This window comes from Brachyhypopomus gauderio, chromosome 5 (assembly GCF_052324685.1).
Source record: "Brachyhypopomus gauderio isolate BG-103 chromosome 5, BGAUD_0.2, whole genome shotgun sequence".
Lineage (NCBI taxonomy): Eukaryota > Metazoa > Chordata > Actinopteri > Gymnotiformes > Hypopomidae > Brachyhypopomus > Brachyhypopomus gauderio.
Window position 1 is genome coordinate 16,520,113 of NC_135215.1, and position 22,490 is coordinate 16,542,602.

General features: G+C 45.1%; 1 protein-coding gene across 1 annotated transcript in view; it reads left to right on the forward strand.

Annotated features, from left to right (window-relative positions):
• The window catches only part of khdrbs3 (KH domain containing, RNA binding, signal transduction associated 3), a 125,584-nt gene that overhangs the window by 40,126 nt on the left and 62,968 nt on the right, over positions 1-22,490 (forward strand). The window lies entirely within an intron of this gene.

Sequence of the window (22,490 nt, forward strand, 5' to 3'; positions counted from 1 at the left end):
AGTCATTAATTGTTATGCACAAACAGGTTTTGTGTTTTGGCTCATCTGCGTGTCTTCAAAAGGATAGTGTGCAGTTGGCTACTGAGCTCACCCAGATTTCCCTTGGAAACCTTGTCCAAGTCTGTCTGGTGTTGACACTTATACTATCACTTGTGCTGTTACAGTCCTGTTGTGTACGGTGGGTGTTTTGTGCAGAGAATTCTGGGTAAAAACAGCTTAACCCTACCTAGCCAGATTTGATGCTTTCTCTGAATATTATATATTAATAATTAATTAACAACAACTCCACTCTTGTGGTTTACTTTAGTGCAGTGTGATGATTTCCATTATTTTATAAGTTAACTAAATTTGCACTTCTAAAGTGTATCAGAAGGGCTTCAAATTTGCTCATATGACAGGGTTTTTCTGGCTGGGGTTTTGGCCAACCCCCCCGATTCTTTTCCCACTTCTTTCCACTCTGTTCCATGATTTCTTACTGCACTGTATGCTGACCTTGTACTGTACTCTCAGGGGGTGTCAGAGCGGTGCAGACTCATACAGGTTTGTGTGATGGCTCTAGGGGGTGAACACCCACGTTCTTGATCTGCATCAGCAGGAAGCTAGCCCAGATCTAGCTCTCTGGAGCTGTACAGAGACGTCTGGATCCTCCGCAGTGCCATATCTCTAGTGTTGTGCATTCATCTTATATAATGTAGGGCTTTTGATGTAGTTTAAAGTGAAACAGAGTAGTGTTCTTCTTCCATTTTAGTGCCCTTCCTGTAATGTAGTCTAGTGCCCTTGAGAGTAGTGTGTCTCTTTTCTAGTGTCGTGTGTAGCGCTATTCACTTTAGTGTAGTATGGTGCCATATCTCTAGTGTAGTGAAATACCCTGACCTCTAGGTTTGCACCCTTCCTCCACTGTAGTTCCCTTGCCTCAAATGTACTGCGGTGTCTTCGCTCTAGTGTAGTGAAGTGTCCTTCGCTCTAGTGTAGTGAAGTGTCCTTCCCTCTAGTGTAGTGAAGTGCCCTAGTGTTGTGTTTCTGATCAGGTCATATGCAGTGTTCAGCAATCTCTCTCTCAAACAGGCAGTGTCTGGTTTTCCTCTGTGATTAATGAGGACAGTGATGTGAATTTTCCTGTTCTATATGCTGGCCACTTCTTTGTGTCACTTCTCATGAAGTTTTCTTCTTAGGAAATGACCTTTCTTTCATTCCACTCCCTGTCTTACTCTCCATGCCACTCTCTGTCTCACTGCCTCTTATTCTCCCTCCTTTTCTCTTTGCTATTATTTTATTATTCTCTTGAGATTTCACTGTTTCTGGACATAGCCAACACTAGTAGACAGCACAGAGGTATAAAGGGTACGGTTGTGTATAGAAGTTTAGAGGTATAACGGGTATTGATATATATAGTAATAGAGGATAAGTAAATCATTTTGGGTATAACTTATAGTAGTCTATGGTAGCACAGCCTACATTAGACTAACTCCTGATTCCTGATTCATTCTGTAAGGTGATCAGATTCAGCCTTATGAGGCCCATGTGGTATTTCAGCCTCCACACACCCATGTGACGTTATTTACACAGTCAAACTGCAAACAAACAAAACATTTTTAAGTTAATGGAAAATAAAACTAGACAGCACAGAGAGAGATTTAGACAAATATACAGATGTGCACACACACACACACACACACACACACACACACACACACACACATCCTCAAAGCATTTGGACAAATGTTTTATGTTTTGAAGTGCTGCGTATGGGAAGACAGGAGCAGATCTTCACTGCAGCTGTGCCGTCCCCACAGGGCCATCTGGGATCATGGGTCTCTGTTGACACTGATCATTTTCTCATTCCTGACCATAGAAGGTCATAGAAGGGCAGTTGACCTGAGCACTGACTGATTCTGAGAAGGACGGTTGGTCTGAGGAGGATGGTCAAGGTGATTAGTTAGCCTGAATGTGTTTAGTTAGTGTGAATGGGATTAGCTAGCCTTAAATTTGAATTTAAATTTCAATAAATAAATGGGTTTGGATAGTCTGAATGGGGTAGTTAGCCTGAATGGGGTTAGTAAGTCTGCCTTCTTCTGACATTCTCAATAAGTTCCTTTTGCTGCAGAAGACAGAATATTGTTTGAATTCGTGTTTGAGTAATGCATAAACAATCCTACTGACCTATATAACGGGTTCTGAAGCTGAAACATCATCACTCACACTACATTTTAAGACACCTGCCATCTGATTGATGTGAATGTTGATTTGGTGATACACTTTTTTCTTTCAACATCTATAATGCCGCTACAAACACTAAATTCAGGGTCCTGAAGTGTCTGGAATACTGCACGTCACTGCTAACAAAGTTTCATAGCAACTGATTGTATAAAAACAGCCATGTTAAAAACCCAAGCTCTAAATGGGGAAACTGAAGATGTAGGGTGTTAACCCCGCTAATGTGAAAGAAAGCTTCACTTCTCACGTGCTTTATCACATTTTTATACATTTATTGGAGAAGATGCAGTTTTGGAAATCTGCCAGTCCTCTTATATGAGAAACACCTGATGGTTTAAGTGCTATTATTATTATTATTATTATTATTATTATTATTATTAGTAGTAGTAGTAGTAGTAGTAGTAGTAAAAGTAGTAATAATAATAATAATAATAATAATAATAATAATAATAATAATAATAATAATAGATTATTAATTATATGAGAGATTATTATATGTTTTTAGGTGTTGAGATTTTCATCACTCTAAACTAATTTGTTCAAAATGAAGATAAGTGAAAACATCTGAATAAATGAATACATTTTTCCATACACTCCAAATGAGGGTTACACAACATGGTTAAACATGATTCCCATGACATGCCTCATGTGGGAGTGTTGGTGAGCAGTGTGAGGTGAGTAGTGTGTGTGGTGAGTAGTGTGTGGTGAGTAGTGTGTGTGGTGAGTAGTGTGTGAGGCGAGTAGTGTGTGTGTGGTGAGCAGTGTGTGTGGTGAGCAGTGTGTGAGGTGAGTAGTGTGTGTGGTGAGTAGTGTGTGGTGAGCAGTGTGTGAAGTAGGTCGTGTGTGTGTGGTGAGCAGTGTGTGAAGTGAGTAGTGTGTGTGGTGAGTAGTGTGTGGTGAGCAGTGTGTGAAGTAGGTAGTGTGTGTGTGGTGAGCAGTGTGTGTGGTGAGTGGTGTGTGAGGTGAGTAGTGTGTAGTGAGCAGTGTGAGGTGAGTAGTGTGTGGTGAGCAGTGTGTGAGGTGAGTAGTGTGTGTGGTGAGCAGTGTGTGAAGTAGGTCGTGTGTGTGTGGTGAGCAGTGTGTGAGGTGAGTAGTATGTGTGGTGAGCAGTGTGTGAGGTGAGTAGTGTGTGTGGTGAGTAGTGTGTGTCGTGAGTAGTGTGTCGTGAGTAGTGTGTCGTGAGTAGTGTGTGGTGAGCAGTGTGTGTGGTGAGCAGTGTGTGAGGTGAGCAGTGTGTGTCGTGAGTAGTGTGTGGTGAGTAGTGTGTGTGGTGAGCAGTGTGTGTGGTGAGTAGTATGTGGTGAGAAGTGTGTGAGGTGAGTAGTGTGTGTGGTGTGCAGTGTGTGTGGTGTGCAGTGTGTGTGGTGAGTAGTATGTGGTGAGCAGTGTGTGAGGTGAGCAGTGTGTGAAGTAGGTAGTGTGTGTGGTGAGCAGTGTGTGAGGTGAGTAGTATGTGTGGTGAGCAGTGTGTGAGGTGAGCAGTGTGTGAGGTGAGTAGTGTGTGTGGTGAGCAGTGTGTGAGGTGAGCAGTGTGTGTCGTGAGTAGTATGTGGTGAGCAGTGTGTGAGGTGAGTAGTGTGTGTGGTGAGCAGTGTGTGAGGTGAGCAGTGTGTGAGGTGAGTAGTGTGTGTCATGAGTAGTGTGTGTTGAGTAGTGTGTGTGGTGAGCAGTGTGTGGTGAGTAGTATGTGGTGAGCAGTGTGTGAGGTGAGTAGTGTGTGTGGTGAGTAGTGTGTGAGGTGAGTAGTGTGTGAGGTGAGTAGTGTGTGTCGTGAGTAGTGTGTGAGGTGAGTAGTGTGTGTCGTGAGTAGTGTGTGAGGTGAGTAGTGTGTGAGGTGAGTAGTGTGTGTCGTGAGTAGTGTGTGGTGAGCAGTGTGTGAGGTGAGTAGTGTGTGGTGAGCAGTGTGTGTCGTGAGTAGTATGTGGTGAGCAGTGTGTGAGGTGAGTAGTGTGTGTCATGAGTAGTGTGTGGTGAGTAGTGTGTGTGGTGAGCAGTGTGTGTGGTGAGTAGTATGTGGTGAGCAGTGTGTGAGGTGAGTAGTGTGTGTGGTGAGCAGTGTGTGAGGTGAGTAGTGTGTGAGGTGAGTAGTGTGTGTCGTGAGTAGTGTGTGTCGTGAGTAGTGTGTGAGATGAGTAGTGTGTGGTGAGCAGTGTGTGAGGTGAGTAGTGTGTGGTGAGCAGTGTGTGAGGTGAGCAGTGTGTGAGGTGAGTAGTGTGTGAGGTGAGTAGTGTGTGTCGTGAGTAGTGTGTGGTGAGCAGTGTGTGAGGTGAGCAGTGTGTGGTGAGCAGTGTGTGAGGTGAGCAGTGTGTGGTGAGCAGTGTGTGAGGTGAGCAGTGTGTGAGGTGAGTAGTGTGTGTGGTGAGAGGGGGAGGGATTGGTACACAAACATAAGGTTCACCCTAATGATTGACCTCTTTAAGGATGATTTACATCTACTTCTCAGACTTTCTCTCTCTTTCTCTCTCTCTCTCTCCTGTTCTTTCTTGCTCTCTCTCTCCAGCTCTCATTGTTCTTTCTGATATTTTAATTGAGAGGTTTTTATCTCATATATAATCAGATGTGTGTCACTGTGGGTAATTTGTTTCCTGATGGTTCTGTTGCTGCTCCGTGGAGGAAAGCAAGCCGGGTTCTGCCTTTCACAAGGTTCTGTGTGTAAAACCGAACCATTTTTTAAATCTCTGCTGACTTTACAAAGCCCCTATAACAGAAATTCCATCATAATCAAAACTTGCATAACTTGCAACCAATATAATATTCATGACCAAATGTTGTGTTAATGACCACGTTCCAAAGAATTAACATTTCCGTTTTCTCATTTCCAGCATTGTCTTCTTAACCAATCGGATTGGTCGGAGCAGTGTGAACAGGGTTCTTACTGTGAGGGGTTTATGTTAGTGAATCATCTTTTATGGGTATACAGCTGTGGGCGGGCCAGAACCTCCGCACAGGGAAACGTCTTCGGCCGGTCTCGTAAAGCGCTCGTTTGGTTGAACATGGTCTGGCTGTAGAATGCGTGTTAAGGACACTGGTGTCATCACCACCTAAATGTTTGAGCAGTGATGAGGAGAGTATAAACAGAGAGGGACGTTTAACAGTTTAACAGAACGAGGGAGAAAGAGGGTGAGAAAGAGACCTAGAAAAGAGAAAATTTAAGAGAAATACTGACTATTATGGTGCTTAAACGAGTCCTCCTCCCACACAGCTCCAGTCAAACTCCAAAGAGGCCGATTGCCATGACGACAAGGAGGTCATCGCTCGCGCACCACTCAGATGATTTTTAATTTCTTTCAGAAGTGAAAGACGAGATTATCTGGAGATGTTCTGCCCTGGCGCAGCTCAACATATCAAAACAGCACTGCAACTGTGTGGAGTGGTTTCCAGGCAACCTAAGAGAGAGGCAGGAAGGGCTGATGCTACGAGCGCTTCTCTTATGGGATTGGACAAAACAAAAAAAAAAGCTACTGTTGGATTACTGTTGGATTACTGTTGGAATACTGATGGATTACTGATGGATTACTGACGGATTACTGTTGGCGAGAACTAAGTGAATGCAAGTCTTACTTTGCACAACATTTATTTATTTGTTATTTGTTTGCTTTGCTTGTTGATTATTTGATCTATTCTAACCAACCTACTCTGGTTGAATTGCCTTTAGAGTTTGTTTATTTCCTGAAGATGCAGAGGAAAAACCTCCATTAAACCTAAAGTAATAAATAAATTAAGTAGTTAATGAATGACAAATTATAATACCTTAATGAATCCTAAAAAGTAATGAATTAAGACAATAAAGAACCAAACACAAATATAAATAAAAGTAAAATGAACACACACCACCAGTACAATAAAATGCATAAAAGAGAATCTATTCTAATGCTCAGCCAAGCTAAGAACACTCTTCACCAGTGAAGGGTCTTAACCCTAAAGCAAACACACTAGAAATGACAGGTGTCATAACTGAACAAGGGGCATGAACCATTACTGACATGTGTAGCGGAACCAGGAAGTGAACTAAACCTAGGGTAACCATAGAAACATGGAAACCTGGGCGGGGCCAACCGTGATGGGGCGGGGTCATTCGTGAGGATCTGAGGAACCTGTCTGGTTAAACACAGAACGTTTCAGAAAGAGAACTAGAGAAAAGAACAATCTTAAAATCAGTATGAGAACTAATCGGGAGCCAGTGTCCTTAGACCTGCTACACGTCCTTGTCAGAGTACAAGTATTGTGACATAGTGAATGAAATACATTAGGAAGACCAGATAGGACAGACCTAATCCAGTAAGCCAGCTTCACTAATAAAAGCATACAGCAGTCTTCCCACATTGCACTGGGAGACAAGCTGCTGCATTATTGAGGATAGTTTGTCGGTTTGTCTAATTCCCATGCATATGACTTTAATTTAACTTTCTCTGGTGGATCCATAATTGGGAAAACTGGAACACAAAATAAAACATTATGTGTCATCCAACTATTAATACCCATGGCACATGTAACGGAACAGTCGTCTAGATGCACCCTGTACAGTGGACCTTTTATATGCACCTCCTACAGTCAAATATTACTGTGTTTGTAGCAGGGGTGGGACCAGAGACTGTTTGTAATGAGTGGGACCATACACTGTGTGTCTACAAACCCAGATACTGCGTTTGTAGATACTTCTTTTGTAGACACTGTGTTTTTGTAGCAGTGATGGGACCACACTGCGTTTGTAGCAGTGGAGGGACCAGAATTATTTGATGTCCAGACATGATATTTCCTAATATCAAACTGTGTTGTTGAGTGCAAAATCATTCATACCTGCATATACTATAATGGCAATAATATTTGCCTCAATTTGGGCACCAACAAAATGTTCTCCAACACTAGGGATTTTAGTGGGCTTTTAGTGGGATTATAGAGTCTCCAACAATAAGGATAATTGATTTTTTTAATTGATAATTCATGGAGAACACATTGCTGATGCTGAAGCTGGCGCTGATGGGGACCAGGGCAGTCAGAGCACTGGAGACGCTGACTTCTACACTTCTACACTTCTATACTTCTACACTTCTATACTTCTACACTTCTACACTTCTATACTTCTACACTTCTACACTTCTACACTTCTACACTTCTATACTTCTACACTTCTATACTTCTACACTTCTACACTTCTATACTTCTACACTTCTACACTTCTATACTTCTACACTTCTACACTTCTATACTTCTACACTTCTATACTTCTACACTTCTACACTTCTATACTTCTACACATCTACACTTCTATACTTCTACACTTCTACACTTCTACACATCTACACTTCTATACTTCTACACATCTACACTTCTACACTTCTATACTTCTACACTTCTATACTTCTACACTTCTACACTTCTACACTTCTATACTTCTACACTTCTATACTTCTACACTTCTACACTTCTATACTTCTACACTTCTATACTTCTACACTTCTACACTTCTATACCTCTACACATCTACACTTCTATACTTCTACACATCTACACTTCTACACTTCTATACTTCTACACTTCTACACTTCTATACTTCTACACATCTACACTTCTATACTTCTACACTTCTACACTTCTATACTTCTACACTTCTACACTTCTATACTTGTACACTTCTACACTTCTATACTTGTACACTTCTACACTTCTATACCATGTTCTGAAATGTGGAGAGGGGCCTCTTTACTCCAGCGTCATCCTTATGGTTGTCTGGACTTATGATGTGCATGTAGAACAGGGTTGCTCCAAGGGTGAGGAGAGACAGTGGGAGGAAGAGGTCCTAGCTCTTCCTCTTCTGTCTGGGGAAAGCCCACCGTGCTAGACAGCACTGGATCACCACATGTCTGTTTACAGTCCCTGACATAAGTTCTGTCGCTTATCCATGTTGTGGAAACAACAGCTTATAACCTGACTTTAAATTCATCGATTGGTTTTAGAAATTACTCATATGAAAGCTGAAACCCTCCCAAATGAGATTTAATTTACAAAAAATAAATTTGCTTCACTGCAGAAATATTGATCATTTAATGAACACAGAAAGGTCAGATTTTGGCAAGACATAGGTTTTGTCGCCCACAGAAAGTAAGGTGAAAATCAAACAAATAGTTCACTTAATTTACAAATATATTCTTCATAACACTGGTGAATGGCGTTGTGGTGCTATTAGAGCCATATTTAATATTTTGTGTGACTTCCACGAGCTTGAAGGACCACATTAATGTGGTTCGACAATGATTCATACAATTTATTGATGAAGTCATCAGGAATAGCAAAGAATGCAATCTTACATGCCTCCCAGAGTTCTTTGGTTTTGTCTTCCAAGCTTCCTCTTTCATCCTACCCCAAACATGTACAGGTGGCTGCGGACGTGGGTGCCCCAAACAGATGAGCCCTCCGTTTCCTTGTTCTGTACCACCTAGAGCCTCCTTTAGCACGGCTCCGTGGGTTCCTGGGCTTTAGCACGGCTCCGTGGGCTCCTGGGCTTTAGCACGGCTCTGTGGGCTCCTGGGCTTTAGCACGGCTTCGTGGGTTCCTGGGCTTTAGCACGGCTCCGTGGGTTCCTGGGCTTTAGCATGGCTCCGTGGGCTCCTGGGCTTTAGCACGGCTCTGTGGGCTCCTGGGCTTTAGCACGGCTCTGTGGGCTCCTGGGCTTTAGCACGGCTCCGTGGGCTCCTGGGCTTTAGCACGGCTCTGCCTTGATGTCATGATTTCTCCTCTAAGCTGCTGCACCTCAGTCTGGAGAGAGCAAATTCACAAATAAACTCTTCATCAGTAGTGTCGATCTCCACATTCATCTCCACAATGACAAACATCAGGACAGAGAATTCCTGTCCCTTAGCCACTGAATCAGTTCAGCCAGCTGCTTCTGTGAGGAGGGTAAGACTAGAGCAGAGACCACACAGGGAAATAGTTATGCAGTTACCTATACCTGCGCTTTGTACATCATAAAACAAACAGGTGTTTGTGGTGCTGAGGGTATTAAAAACCAACACACACACACACACACACACACACACACACACACACACACACACTCAAATTTGAATTATGTGTCCTGTGTGAGTATATTTCAGAAGTAAACATGAATTAATGTCACCATGTGTCACTTCAAAAACAAACAGGAATTACTGTTGCTGCCTGTGTATACTTTAAGGCAAATGATTTCATAAAACTATAACGGTCCCTCATCTTTCCTTCTTAGTGTTGGACATAGTCCTAATAATGTTTGTTCGTTGTCAGCAATAAAGCAGATTTGAGTGTGTGTGTGTGTGTGTGTGTGTGTGTGTGTGTGTGTGTGTGTGTGTGTGTGTGTGTGTGTGTGTGTGTGTGTGTGTGTGTGTGTGTGTGTGTGTATTGGGTCACCTGTGACTGTTGAATTAGACACAAAGGAAAATAAACACAAAGGAAGAGAGCTCAGACCGACAGACAGGTATGAAGTGAGACTACATACAGAGACTTCACTCAACACACTAATCACTCCTATCACTCAACACACAGAGTGATGTACACTCAGCCCAACACTATATATGTAAATGTAGAAGACAAAGAGCATGACGTTGACAGAGAAAAGACAAAGTGAAAAAGACCAGGACAGAGGAGGAAAAGACCAGGACAAAGGACTTGTCTTGTGACACTCTTGACCTCAGAATGTTTTACTTTTGTCCCGTGTCCCTTCTTGGTAGCCGTCCGAGGTCTGGTTCATAACCAGCGTAGACGCAGGAGTGCCACTGAACACGCCCCTAAGCTCCTGTGGCTCCACCATAGCCGGGGCGGTTCTGTACCCAGGACCCTGAAGCCGCTCTGTCTTGCGCTGCGGGACGGGCTGCGGGATGGGCTGTGGTGCTTCCTTCTTCGAGTGGTACGGCCCTCTAGAGCAGCCTCTGCACGCGAGCATGTCGTGCGCGATTACATGGCTTTGACCTCACTAGCTTGGTATGCTAGTGTCCCTCTAGACATTCTGTGACATTCTTTTCTCTTCTTTTCCATTCTCCTCTCTCTATCTGTCTCTCTGTTTCATTAGCCATGACCCAAATGAAACAGATATGCAGTGGGGCTCTAAGGTTTTTACTCACTGTCCATGAACATTAGCATCAGCTGGGAGAGGGGGAGAGAGAGAGAGAGAGAGAGAGAGTGAGAGAGAGTGAGAGAGCGAGGAAGTGGAAGAAAGGGGAGAGGTGGGTTGTGCAGGGGTGGGTCTTGTGGCCGTTGATATGTAGATTTGTCTGTGGGGCATCTTCCATTAGGAGGCGATTTGATGGAGCAGGTAGACTGGCGTCTGTCTCCTGGCGATGAAGGCATCCCAGGATGCATTGCAGCCCTGGCTCTTTGATTTGTATGCTTTTGATTACAGATTCTCCTGCTGACAGACCTGCCTCTTAATGAAAAATACCTTCTCTACGGCTCCTTCCCTCAGTCTGCATGTAATTGGGGTTATTTGTGAGCATGTGGCATCACGAGGCACCAGAGACTCACACATGCAGCGCTTCTGTGTGTGTTCAGCTCAGGATATATAGAGGGTGAGAGAGAGAGGGAGGGATGGAGGGTGGGAGGGGGAGAGAGAGACAGAGAGAGAGGGAGAGGGAGAAACTCCTGAGGCGTGCTGTGTGGGACAATCTCCTTCACCGGCAGGTCCTTTGAAGAGTGCGAGAGGGAGAGAGATGTTAGCTGTGTTTGCCTTTGTGTGGTGCAGTACTGCTCCTGTGTTGTACATGTCATCTCAAGCCAATAGCTGCAACACATCATCCCTGTGTTTTCTGTCAAAAAAAATGTCAGTTGTCATGGAAATCTATAGCCTTCTCTCTCTCTCTCTCTCTCTCTCTCTCTCTCTCCAGCCAAGTAGAACTTGAGTATGTGTAGGGGGAACAGTTTTCCTTGGGACCTTGGGTTCAGTCTTTCAGTCTGCATTCTGAAAAGCTTCTCTGCAGGTTAAAGGGCATCTCACCATAACGCTATATGCAACACTCGGGCTAGTGCTTCCCCAGCCCTGCTCCAGGAGAATAACCCTGGTCCTCTAGAGTAAACCTGCTCCTGGAGAGTAACCCTGGTCCTCTAGAGTAAACCTGCTCCTGGAGAGTAACCCTGGTCCTCTAGAGTAAACCTGCTCCAGGAGAATAACCCTGGTCCTCTACAGTAAACCTGCTCCAGGAGAGTAACCCTGGTCCTCTAGAGTAAACCTGCTCCTGGAGAGTAACCCTGGTCCTCTAGAGTAAACCTGCTCCAGGAGAATAACCCTGGTCCTCTAGAGTAAACCTGCTCCAGGAGAATAACCCTGGTCCTCTAGAGTAAACCTGCTCCTGGAGAATAACCCTGGTCCTCTAGAGTAAACCTGCTCCAGGAGAATAACCCTGGTCCTCTACAGTAAACCTGCTCCAGGAGAGTAACCCTGGTCCTCTAGAGTAAACCTGCTCCTGGAGAGTAACCCTGGTCCTCTAGAGTAAACCTGCTCCTGGAGAGTAACCCTGGTCCTCTACAGTAAACCTGCTCCAGGAGAGTAACCCTGGTCCTCTAGAGTAAACCTGCTCCTGGAGAGTAACCCTGGTCCTCTAGAGTAAACCTGCTCCTGGAGAGTAACCCTGGTCCTCTAGAGTAAACCTGCTCCTGGAGAGTAACCCTGGTCCTCTACAGTAAACCTGCTCCAGGAGAGTAACCCTGGTCCTCTAGAGTAAACCTGCTCCTGGAGAGTAACCCTGGTCCTCTAGAGTAAACCTGCTCCAGGAGAATAACCCTGGTCCTCTAGAGTAAACCTGCTCCTGGAGAATAACCCTGGTCCTCTAGAGTAAACCTGCTCCAGGAGAATAACCCTGGTCCTCTAGAGTAAACCTGCTCCAGGAGAATAACCCTGGTCCTCTAGAGTAAACCTGCTCCAGGAGAATAACCCTGGTCCTCTACAGTAAACCTGCTCCAGGAGAGTAACCCTGGTCCTCTAGAGTAAACCTGCTCCTGGAGAGTAACCCTGGTCCTCTAGAGTAAACCTGCTCCTGGAGAGTAACCCTGGTCCTCTAGAGTAAACCTGCTCCTGGAGAGTAACCCTGGTCCTCTAGAGTAAACCTGCTCCTGGAGAGTAACCCTGGCGAGTGTAAATTATTAGCTGTGAAGACAGTCAAATGCGTGTTTTCCACTACGCCGGTTTTAAAAGTATTAGCGGCTCGCTAGGCTTGTAAACTAACCGCGCACCACGAAAATGTAGCAGTGTGTCGCCCCGTTTGTACAGGTGAGCCCGCAGATCGGCTGGGGAGCCGCATGAAACCAGGCAAAGAGCCGCATGCGGCTCGCGAGCCGCGGGTTGGCCACCCCTGCTCTAGAGTAACCCTGCTCCAGGAGAGTAACCCTGGTCCTCTAGAGCAGTGGTTCCCAAACTTTTTCTGCAGTGCCCCCCTTTAGTAGATGAGAATATTTTTGCGCCCCCCCCCCCCCCCCCCCCCCATATTGACTAGGGATGTGTTGAAAACTTACAAAAACAATAGGTTCACAACTTTGTTCAAACATGAAAAAAATAAATTACAAGAAATCTTTTAAATGGTTCAAGAATTCTAAATATAATTGAAAATAAATAAGGAGATGAAATAAGAGAAACAGCAATACATATGCGGCTAGTTTGCAAGCGCAGACTGTAAAGCATGTAACGGCCAGAAATATGTGTACTGTCTCTTTAAGGGAGCGAGTTGAGCGCGCGTATGGAATATTGTTTTTTAGCTTTCTGCCGTAGACCGAGTCAGACCACAGCTCCTTAATTTATTTCTGTAAGTAACGCATTCAATGAGCTTTGGACAACTCACCAGTTCATGTATGAACAGTGAAGTATTGCTGGAGCCCAGGTTTTTTTTGGTCAACCAGCAAATAAACGGACTAAGTGGAATACCACCAGCGCGAGTATTAAGGTTGAACTAACTCCGAAAAGCAAGCAATACAAGCATAGAATTAGACTGAATAGATCTTTTTTTATGGATCGGTCACATTGTCCCCGATACCCGATCGAGAATTTTTTCAGATATTAATATCGGGATCGGTGCATCCCTAATATTGACACATGTGCACATGTCCAAGCTCTGCGCCCCCCCTGCAATAGCTCCGCGCCCCACCTAGGGGGCGCGCCCCCCACTTTGGGAACCACTGCTCTAGAGTAAACCTGCTCCTGAAGAGTAATCCTGGTCTTCTAGAGTAATCCTAGTCCTCTAGATTAACCCCCCTCCAGGAGAGTAATCCTGCTCCAGGAGAGTTTAATTTCAGCTATATTTTTAACACTTCTGAGCCAGCTAATTAAAATCTATTAAAAGAATGTTAGCACAAGGCAAATATTTGGTCAGAGTTTTTGTTAACACTTATTGTCCACTCAGTGGCTATTCTGTAAAATGTTTCAGGGGTGGGGGGCACACTCAGAAAGCAGCGAGATGAGTTATTAAAGCAGGACTGTGTGCTGGAAGCACTCTGTGCTAAAACAAATGATCTATGCCAATAGTTTTCCGGCCAAGCTCTTCGCTCGGATTTAGCGGCTGATTCGACTCTTTCGAAGGTGCTAAGCCAGCAGATAGCCGAGCCAGTGCTCCCGCTCAGCGCTGAGAAATAGGCTTGGGAAGTACACGCGGCACGGGGAACGCCGCACCTCCTTTGCTCCACTGAGCTCCGCGGGATCCAGTCTCATTACAGGCAGTACGGTGTGTGTGATACAGACTCCAAACGCCACCCCTCACAATACCACCAGAATACAGTACACCGCCCTCCCGAACATGGGAAGGCGGCATGGCGTGTGATTCCCGTGTTGTGGGATTTCGCCTCTCATGATATCATTTACCGTCAAAACATAGGTTTGAGTTTTATGTTCAGACAACTACTCCCCCTCCTCTTTTTGCCTTGTTTTACAAAAATATAAAATTTTTTCTTCCTTCTGTTTTTCTCTGAATAGGTTTCATCCTGTTTCTAGAAGGCTAAGTGCTATTGAGTGTTAAAAAGTAGCTGTAATGGCAGAGGGAAAACGAGACAGGGAAGAATGAAAGCACAGTTCGTCCTTCGGAACGACCAGCATTTGTCTCGGAGGTCACCATGTGTGACCGCTATTAGTTTAGACATATGACATATCTTTGTTTACCCTGGTTTCAACGCTTAACCCCGGAAATCTGTCTGGGTTTCTTCACCGCAGGGTCACCAGTGTTACCATTTTTCTTTCTTTTGGTCCTTTTTCATTTTTCTTCCTGTCTCGGCAGAAAAGAGCATTTTGGCTCAGAGCCAAACTACATCTGTTTCAGTAGTGCTTCATCATCATCATCATTATTGTTATTTTATTATTTATTTATTTATTTTGTGTCATTGAAAGGAAAGATAGACCCAGATTTTGGTCAAAGCACTCTTTATTTCTCACTGTTTACACACAGACAGCTCTGTGGCTTTGGAGTGCGTGTTGCATGTGTTTGCTTATTTTTGTCCTCCGAAGATAAAGACTTTTTTTTACAAACACTGCAGTGTGCACAAGACATGTGACCAGCACTCGCCCAAAGACACATGCAGTCCACAAACAGCAAAAGACAAACAAGCTCACGCCCAGCATCGCTCCGTGTGAGAAGGATTACTGCACATGTTCTGTGTCCACGGGCCAGTTAGAAGATAAAAACCACAAAATATTTGTTAGCTAGATTTCTGACCTGACTGTGCAGAGCATTTAAGCTGATCGCTACTGACATAGGCTGTATGTTGAGCGTGATCTCAGCGTGAGTCCTCCACGTGAGCTAAAGAATAACTCACGTGTTTGTGGAGCTGTAACACTGTAAGTGTTATGTTGGTCAAGCGGACACGTGGAGGGCTTCATATACCAGAATGTTTCACACACTCATCAGAATCAGCTAACCCCAGTGGTGTAGTGTCAGCGGTTGGCTTTAGAATGGAATAAAAACATCTGGCAAACACCCGATCCACTTTGAACAGGGGTGGACATTGTAGAGATGCCCAGTAAACATGCCCAGGGTTTAGGTCACACCGATGTATGATCTGATCGTGGCTTCACTTTGGTGTAGACAGAACATATTGGAAATACTGAGGACAAAATCCCATGGACACATTTTTGTGTTTATGTACATGCTGTTATCCACAGTGAGTGCAGTGGAAGAAGATGCTGTGTTAGTCTTGCCTAAGAACTTTTAGTGTTATAGCGGAGAGCAGAGGAGGTCTGGTACCCCACAGGACATGCGTTGTAGCCCACTATACTCTTGCATAAGCACTTCCTCTTTTTCTCATATGTAATACTCAACAAACAACCTATGTACCCACCCCCATCACACCTACCCAGACAGGGAGTGTGTGTGTGTGTGTGTGTGTGTGTGTGTGTGTGTGTGTGTGTGTGTGTGTGTGTGTGTGTGTGTGTGTGTATGTGTGTGTGTGTGTGTGTGTGTGTGTTCCCAGGTTTCCCATATCACTCAGTCCAAAAACACTTTCCCGATTGTCATCCTCTGAACACTGATCTGTTCCACCTGTTCTAATTCCACTTCACATCTATGAACTGTTGCTTCCCTCCTTGCGAGGAACAGTCTCTGTTTTCCTAGAGTGTGCTGAGTGGTGTCCTCCTGGGTTTGGCTCTCGTGTTTATGACCTTTCTGTTTTTCTCTGTGCTTTGAGCAGTTTTTTTGTTGTCTGTTGCTTTGCCCTCTGGTTTTGTGTCTCTGGTTTTGATCTGGTTTCCCTCTGGATATCTTCCTGGATTACTAATCATCTGCTGCTGTTTTATACTGTGTTCTATTTGTGTGGTTTGCCTCATAACCAGCAAAGCTCTATTGGTTAAACAAATCTGCAAGCGTCTGACTGGTTCTGTCTCTTAACATGCTGTACTAACCCACATAGCTGCATCATAGCTGCATGTGAGTGTGTGTATATATATATACAGTATATATATATATATATATATAATCACACACACACACACACACACACACACACACACACACACACACACACACACACACACACACACACACACATATGGAGCACGGGGCGTGTTTAACAGAGAGGTTACCAGCATGTAGGGTTATAATGGAAACATCCCAGTGCTGAAACATCCCAGCGCTGGGCTGTGGTTCTAGTGTTCTGCATGGGCTACTGTTGTGAAATCTGCTGGGTTCTCTGTCAGTGGCTCTGTAAATGCAGGAAGTGTAGTAAGGGGTGTAGTAAGGGGTGTAGAAGACCGTTCAAATCACGTCCAAATCTTCATTTTATGGATTGCACATTTGAAATGCAGTTTGAAGTTGTTCCATTTGACACTGAAAACAGGATCTCTCTCTCTCTCTCTCTCTCTCTCTCTCTCTTCCTTTCTCACACACCCACACACTGGATTGGGCCTCGGACTGATGGGAGCTCTTCACAGTGTCATGTTCGAAAGCTCTTGTCTCTTTCGTAGCATGTGCTCATGATGAAAATCAAGCCCTTCCTTCTCATGACTGAGGCTCTGTCCACTCAGAGCAAAGTGAGGACGTCCTAGTATGCATTACTTCAGGAGATGTGTTTAGAGGATTGTTTTAGGGCCTTCAAATATAGATCACACACACACACACACACATACAGATGTCAGAAGCAATGATAGTACTGGCGGGAGCAACTCTGGAGGTACATGCGGGTCAAAAATGTTGTGGTGTCCAAGTGGGATAAACAACAGGCAAAGACGTAGCAGACACGGTCTTCCTGATATGTGTCAAAGAAGTGCATTTGGGCAGTGGAGAGTAAAGCCCAATACCCAATATACATGTTTAATTCATGAAGTTATTCACTTAACCGCTTGTTAAAAAACTACTTATTTACAAAAGAGATGTTTCTGTTTGTGGGGCAGCTTATTTTGGTAGTTTTTTATACTAATTGTGGAAGATGTCAGTCTTGGACATAAACTCCACAGGCAACCTGCTTCTACCATGTAGCCTATCTTGGAGTATTGCTAGCTAGATGTGCTAGATGTGTAGCATAGCAGTAACACAGGTGGTATGTTTTTATAGAATAACTCACAACTTAGTTAACTACAGTTTCAAAGAAGCTCATCTAACACTCTGAGCATCCTAAAAATCTGGATGTTGTGTAATGATTCAGGGATAATGTGGGGAGAGGATCCGTAGTGCAGTACAGCAGTGTCCTGTCAACAAAGAGGTTTGTTTACATACTCCGCCACGGCTCTGAGTGATGACTACATTTTCAGCCATGGCCCTTAGCACGCACCTGTGTGAGAGTGTCCTCCACAGCTGCTGTTCTGACAGCTGTGCGCTGTGGAACTGAACCTGGCTAAAGAAATAAAACTTTCTGAACAAACAAACTAGTGAGAATCCGTGAATTATTTTTGTGGACACACAAAATATAAACGAGTTATCATTTGATTTAAAAATGGGTTTTTTTTGTTTGTTTCTGTGACATATTAATGACATTAACAATTATTATTAATATTGTATTGTTATTAAAATCTAGTGCCTCCATAGAAGATCCCAGACTCCATGTGTGGAGAGTGTAGAACCTGAAAAGGAATGATAAGGCCGTGTGAACAGAAGCTGCTTTTCAGTTAGAACACTTAAAATATAGCAGTGTCTGTAATTTCTTATAGTGACTTCCCTTAACACCCAGTCTTTAATTACATCAAGTTGGACCTATCTGACAGAGATGGGGACTTGAGTTTGGGATTCGTACTTGCATATACAGTGACTTCAGCCTCGACTTAGATTGCATTCAAAAGACTTCCAACTTGACTTGGACTTGTGATTTGAGACTCATGAACAATATTTTATTTGTAATGTTCTTTTGTGTTTCATTTGACAATCTCTACTCCACCTGTCTGTATGCTTTTCACTTCCCGCTGAAGTAACGTTACGTGACACAATTGTGCGTGCTGCAAACCATCGCGATCATGGCGGTGCCGGTGAGGACGCTCTCTTCACTGCAGAACAGGTAGTGATCCATCCCTCACTGCAGAACAGGTGTAGTGATCCATCCCTCACTGCAGAACAGGGGTAGTGATCCATCCCTCACTGCAGAACAGGTGTAGTGATCTATCCCTCACTGCAGAACAGGCGTGGTGATCCATCCCTCACTGCAGAACAGGTGTAGTGATCCATCCCTCACTGCAGAACAGGCGTAGTGATCCATCCCTCACTGCAGAACAGGTGAAGTGATCCATCGCTCACTGCAGAACAGGGGTAGTGATCTATCCCTCACTGCAGTTTAGGTGTAGTGATCCATCCCTCACTGCAGAACAGGCGTAGTGATCCATCCCTCACTGCAGAACAGGTGAAGTGATCCATCGCTCACTGCAGAACAGGGGTAGTGATCTATCCCTCACTGCAGAACAGGCGTGGTGATCCATCCCTCACTGCAGAACAGGTGTAGTGATCCATCCCTCACTGCAGTTTAGGTGTAGTGATCCATCCCTCACTGCAGAACAGGCGTAGTGATCCATCCCTCACTGCAGAACAGGTGAAGTGATCCATCGCTCACTGCAGAACAGGGGTAGTGATCTATCCCTCTCTGGAGAACAGGCGTGGTGATCCATCCCTCACTGCAGAACAGGCATAGTGATCCATCCCTCACTGCAGTGTAGGTGTAGTGATCCATCCCTCACTGCAGAACAGGCGTAGTGATCCATCCCTCACTGCAGAACAGGTGAAGTGATCCATCGCTCACTGCAGTGCAGGTGTAGTGATCTATCCCTCACTGCAGAACAGGCGTAGTGATCCATCCCTCACTGCAGTGCAGGCGTAGTGATCCAGCCCTCACTGCTAAACAGGTGTAGTGATCCATCCCTCACTGCAGAACAGGTGTAGTGATCCATCCCTCACTGCAGAACAAGTGTGGTGATCCATCCCTCACTGCAGAACAGGTGTAGTGATCCATCCCTCACTGCAGAACAGGTGTAGTGATCCATCCCTCACTGCAGAACAGGTGTGGTGATCCATCCCTCACTGCAGAACAGGTGTAGTGATCCATCCCTCACTGCAGAACAGGTGTAGTGATCCATCCCTCACTGCAGAACAGGCGTAGTGATCCATCCCTCACTGCAGAACAGGTGTAGTGATCCATCCCTCACTGCAGAACAGGTGTGGTGATCCATCCCTCACTGCAGAGCTGCTGCATGCTGGTCTCACCGGGGTGAGAAACTGCTTCGTTCTCTTTAGTGTCCACACAGTCACTACCTTTCCAACCTTTGCATAAACTCATGTGATTGCACAGTGCAAGATGTCAGGTTCTCTGGCACTGTGCCTAATTTAGATTGATAAAGTATTTTCATCCCAGGCTGCAAATGTAATAATGCAGCAACGACTCTTTGATGTAAAACACAAACACCATGCCATGTTTTTGCTCTGGATGCATTTTAAACGTTCATGTTCAACAAGATATCTCACAATTACCAATGCAGCGTTGTCACCACAGTGCAGCGTGCCGTGTGCAGCGTGCCGTGTGCAGAGTGCCCGTAGATGCACAGACTCACTGCAATGTGGACTGTTAGCTCGGTAAGGCAGAGCAGAAAACTGTTCGGGCACTGCAGTTTCTTGCTTTAACCCCTGGGCTATGCAAGAGCAGGTTTGATACAGGTCATGTGTCTGCGCCCGTCAGAAAGATGAGCTGAAATGAGCCGCAGAGATGGAACACTCTCTTAAAGTCAAACATGAAACACACACACACATACACACACATACTCACGTGTATATGCCTGCACAAAAAGATGAAAAAAGTTCAGTGAGAGTGAGAAGGAGGGCAAAAATGAGATTGGAAGAATCAATGTGAGAGAGAGAGAATCTGTTTTTTTTTCTTTGGTCCTTCTGGAACAGCATGTGGCTCTGCGTAAATATTCATCTCCCGTTTGGAGAGGAGGGGCTGTCCTGTGGGAGGGGCTGTCCTGTGGGAGTGCTTCAACTTACTCTGAACACTGCACTCTCTGCCCTATGCTAGGCCTATAGAGATCAGACTCTCCACCCTGCACTAGGCTGGTGAAGATCAGATTCTGCCCTGTGCTAGGCCTGTGAAGATCAGACTCTCTGCCCTGCGCTAGGCCTGTAGATCAGACTCTTTGCCCTGCGCTAGGCTGGTGAAGATCAGACACCCGTAGATGCATAGATCAGATACTCTGCCCTGTGCTAGGCCTGTGGATATCAGACTCTCTGTCCTGTACTAGGCTGGTGATCAGACCCTGGGCCCTGCTAGGCCTGTGAAGATTAGACCATTTGCCCTGTGCTAGACTAGTGAAGATCAGACCGTCTGCCCTGTGCTAGGCCTGTGGAAATCAGACTCTCTGCCCTGCACTAGGCTGTTGAAGATCAGACCCTGTGCCCTGTGCTAGGCCTGTGAAGATCAGACTCTCTGCCCTGCGCTAGGCTGGTGAAGATCAGACCCTGTGCCCTGCACTAGGCCTGTAGAGATCAGACTCTCTTCCCTGCACTAGGCCTGTGGAGATCAGACCCTCTGCCCTCCCATATATAGTTGAGGCAGTTTCTGCTGAGTTAACTGAAAATCAGTTCAACTTACTTTTATTTGCATACCATTTTTATAGGTTATATTGTCACAAAGCAGCTTTACAGACAGTTCTCACAATGTTTGACAATGCAGTTGAATCACGTAAAATTACTCCCTGGAAAGGATGAAAGAATTGATTGGCTAGAAGGCAATTAATGCTTTTTCACCCAATAGCAGGGCTGAAGCTTCTATAGTTGTCTGGGGGACACTGTCACCTGAAAAAGGAGACTGTCCACTTTGTGATTTCAGGCTTGGACTACATTTTCCACAGGCTTTTCTGTTAGAATGAAGAGATTTGAAAGTTGGCTAGTTGCCCACAAGAGAGATGTGGAAAGAAAGAGAGAGAGAGTGAGTGAGGCAGGGTGTCATTCAGCCATGGTGCAGCTCTTCTTTGATGAAAGTCTCTGAGAGGGTTAAATTTGACCTGTTTCAGGTCTTACATGAATATTGCAAATTCCATATGTCATATTAAAAGGGGTCGAGTTGCTTGTGTCGGGTTGCACTGGGTACGTATTAATAAGGTCTTTCGTATTTAAATTTTGTTTGCGAAGTGCTTTGCAGCTCATTAGAGCTTAATGGGGAGGGGGGGGCGTGTAGAAGTGTGTTATGACTGATAGACGTAATCCTCTCCTCACTTCTGTGTCTCTCCTACCCTCCCCTCTCCCCCCCTCTCCTCCCTTCTCCTCCCTCTCTCCTCTCCTCTCCTCTCATCCCCTCCCCTCCCCTCCTCTCCTGAACTGGAGTACAGCCTTTGCCTTTCCTTTATGGTCAGCACTTTTCTTCTGACATTTGACTGGACGTTATTACTAGGGGGTTTATTAGAGATCAATACATATACATATTGCAGTCGAGGGACGGAATGGTTGCCTCTTTAATGGTATACCACAATATAAAACCACATTTCACATTTCAAATTCTAGGCATTTTTATATCCTTGTATTATTACTATCTTTTTAAAAATTCATGGTGAAAATAAATAAATACAGCTGCAATCTCATTGTAAAGGCCGCAGGTCACAGGCATCCACCCGCAGGTCACATGTATCTACCCGCAGGTCACAGGCATCCACCCGCAGGTCACAGGCATCCACCCGCAGGTCACATGCATCCACCCACAGGTCACATGTATCCACCCGCATGTCACAGGCATCCACCCGCAGGTCACAGGCATCCACCCGCAGGTCACATGCATCCACCCGCAGGTCACATGCATCCACCCGCAGGTCACATGCATCCACCCGCAGGTCACATGCATCCACCCGCAGGTCACATGCATCCACCCACAGGTCACATGTATCCACCCGCAGGTCACAGGCATCCACCCGCAGGTCACATGCATCCACCCACAGGTCACAGGCAGTGTTCAGTGTGTCTTAGCTAACATGATTTATGGCGGAAATCATGGCTAACTGAGGTGATAATGTTTTGATGATGTTTTGATGCTTGAAACGTGGCAGCATTATGATGGTTTTAATCAACATGCTTTTCAAATATGTTCAGCACATTTCAGAATATCCCAGCAGTACTGAAATTACGTTGTTTGTGGTTGTTGTATCAGCTGAGAGTGAGCATCTAGGACCTCTGTATGACATGAGGCAGATGCCCTTATCCAGACTGACTGAAATCTTCATCAGGCCGTGTCCCGTGTGGGGACTGGGCCCCTGATTGGTGGAGCTCGCACCCAGCACTTCCTGTTCCACTGGGAGAGCTGCAGATGTAGCAGCTCGTGGACTTGAGCAACGGGGATTTCATAATTTTCCTCTTGTTGATGTTTGAGGATCTTAGACACTGTAGTGGGAACAAGTG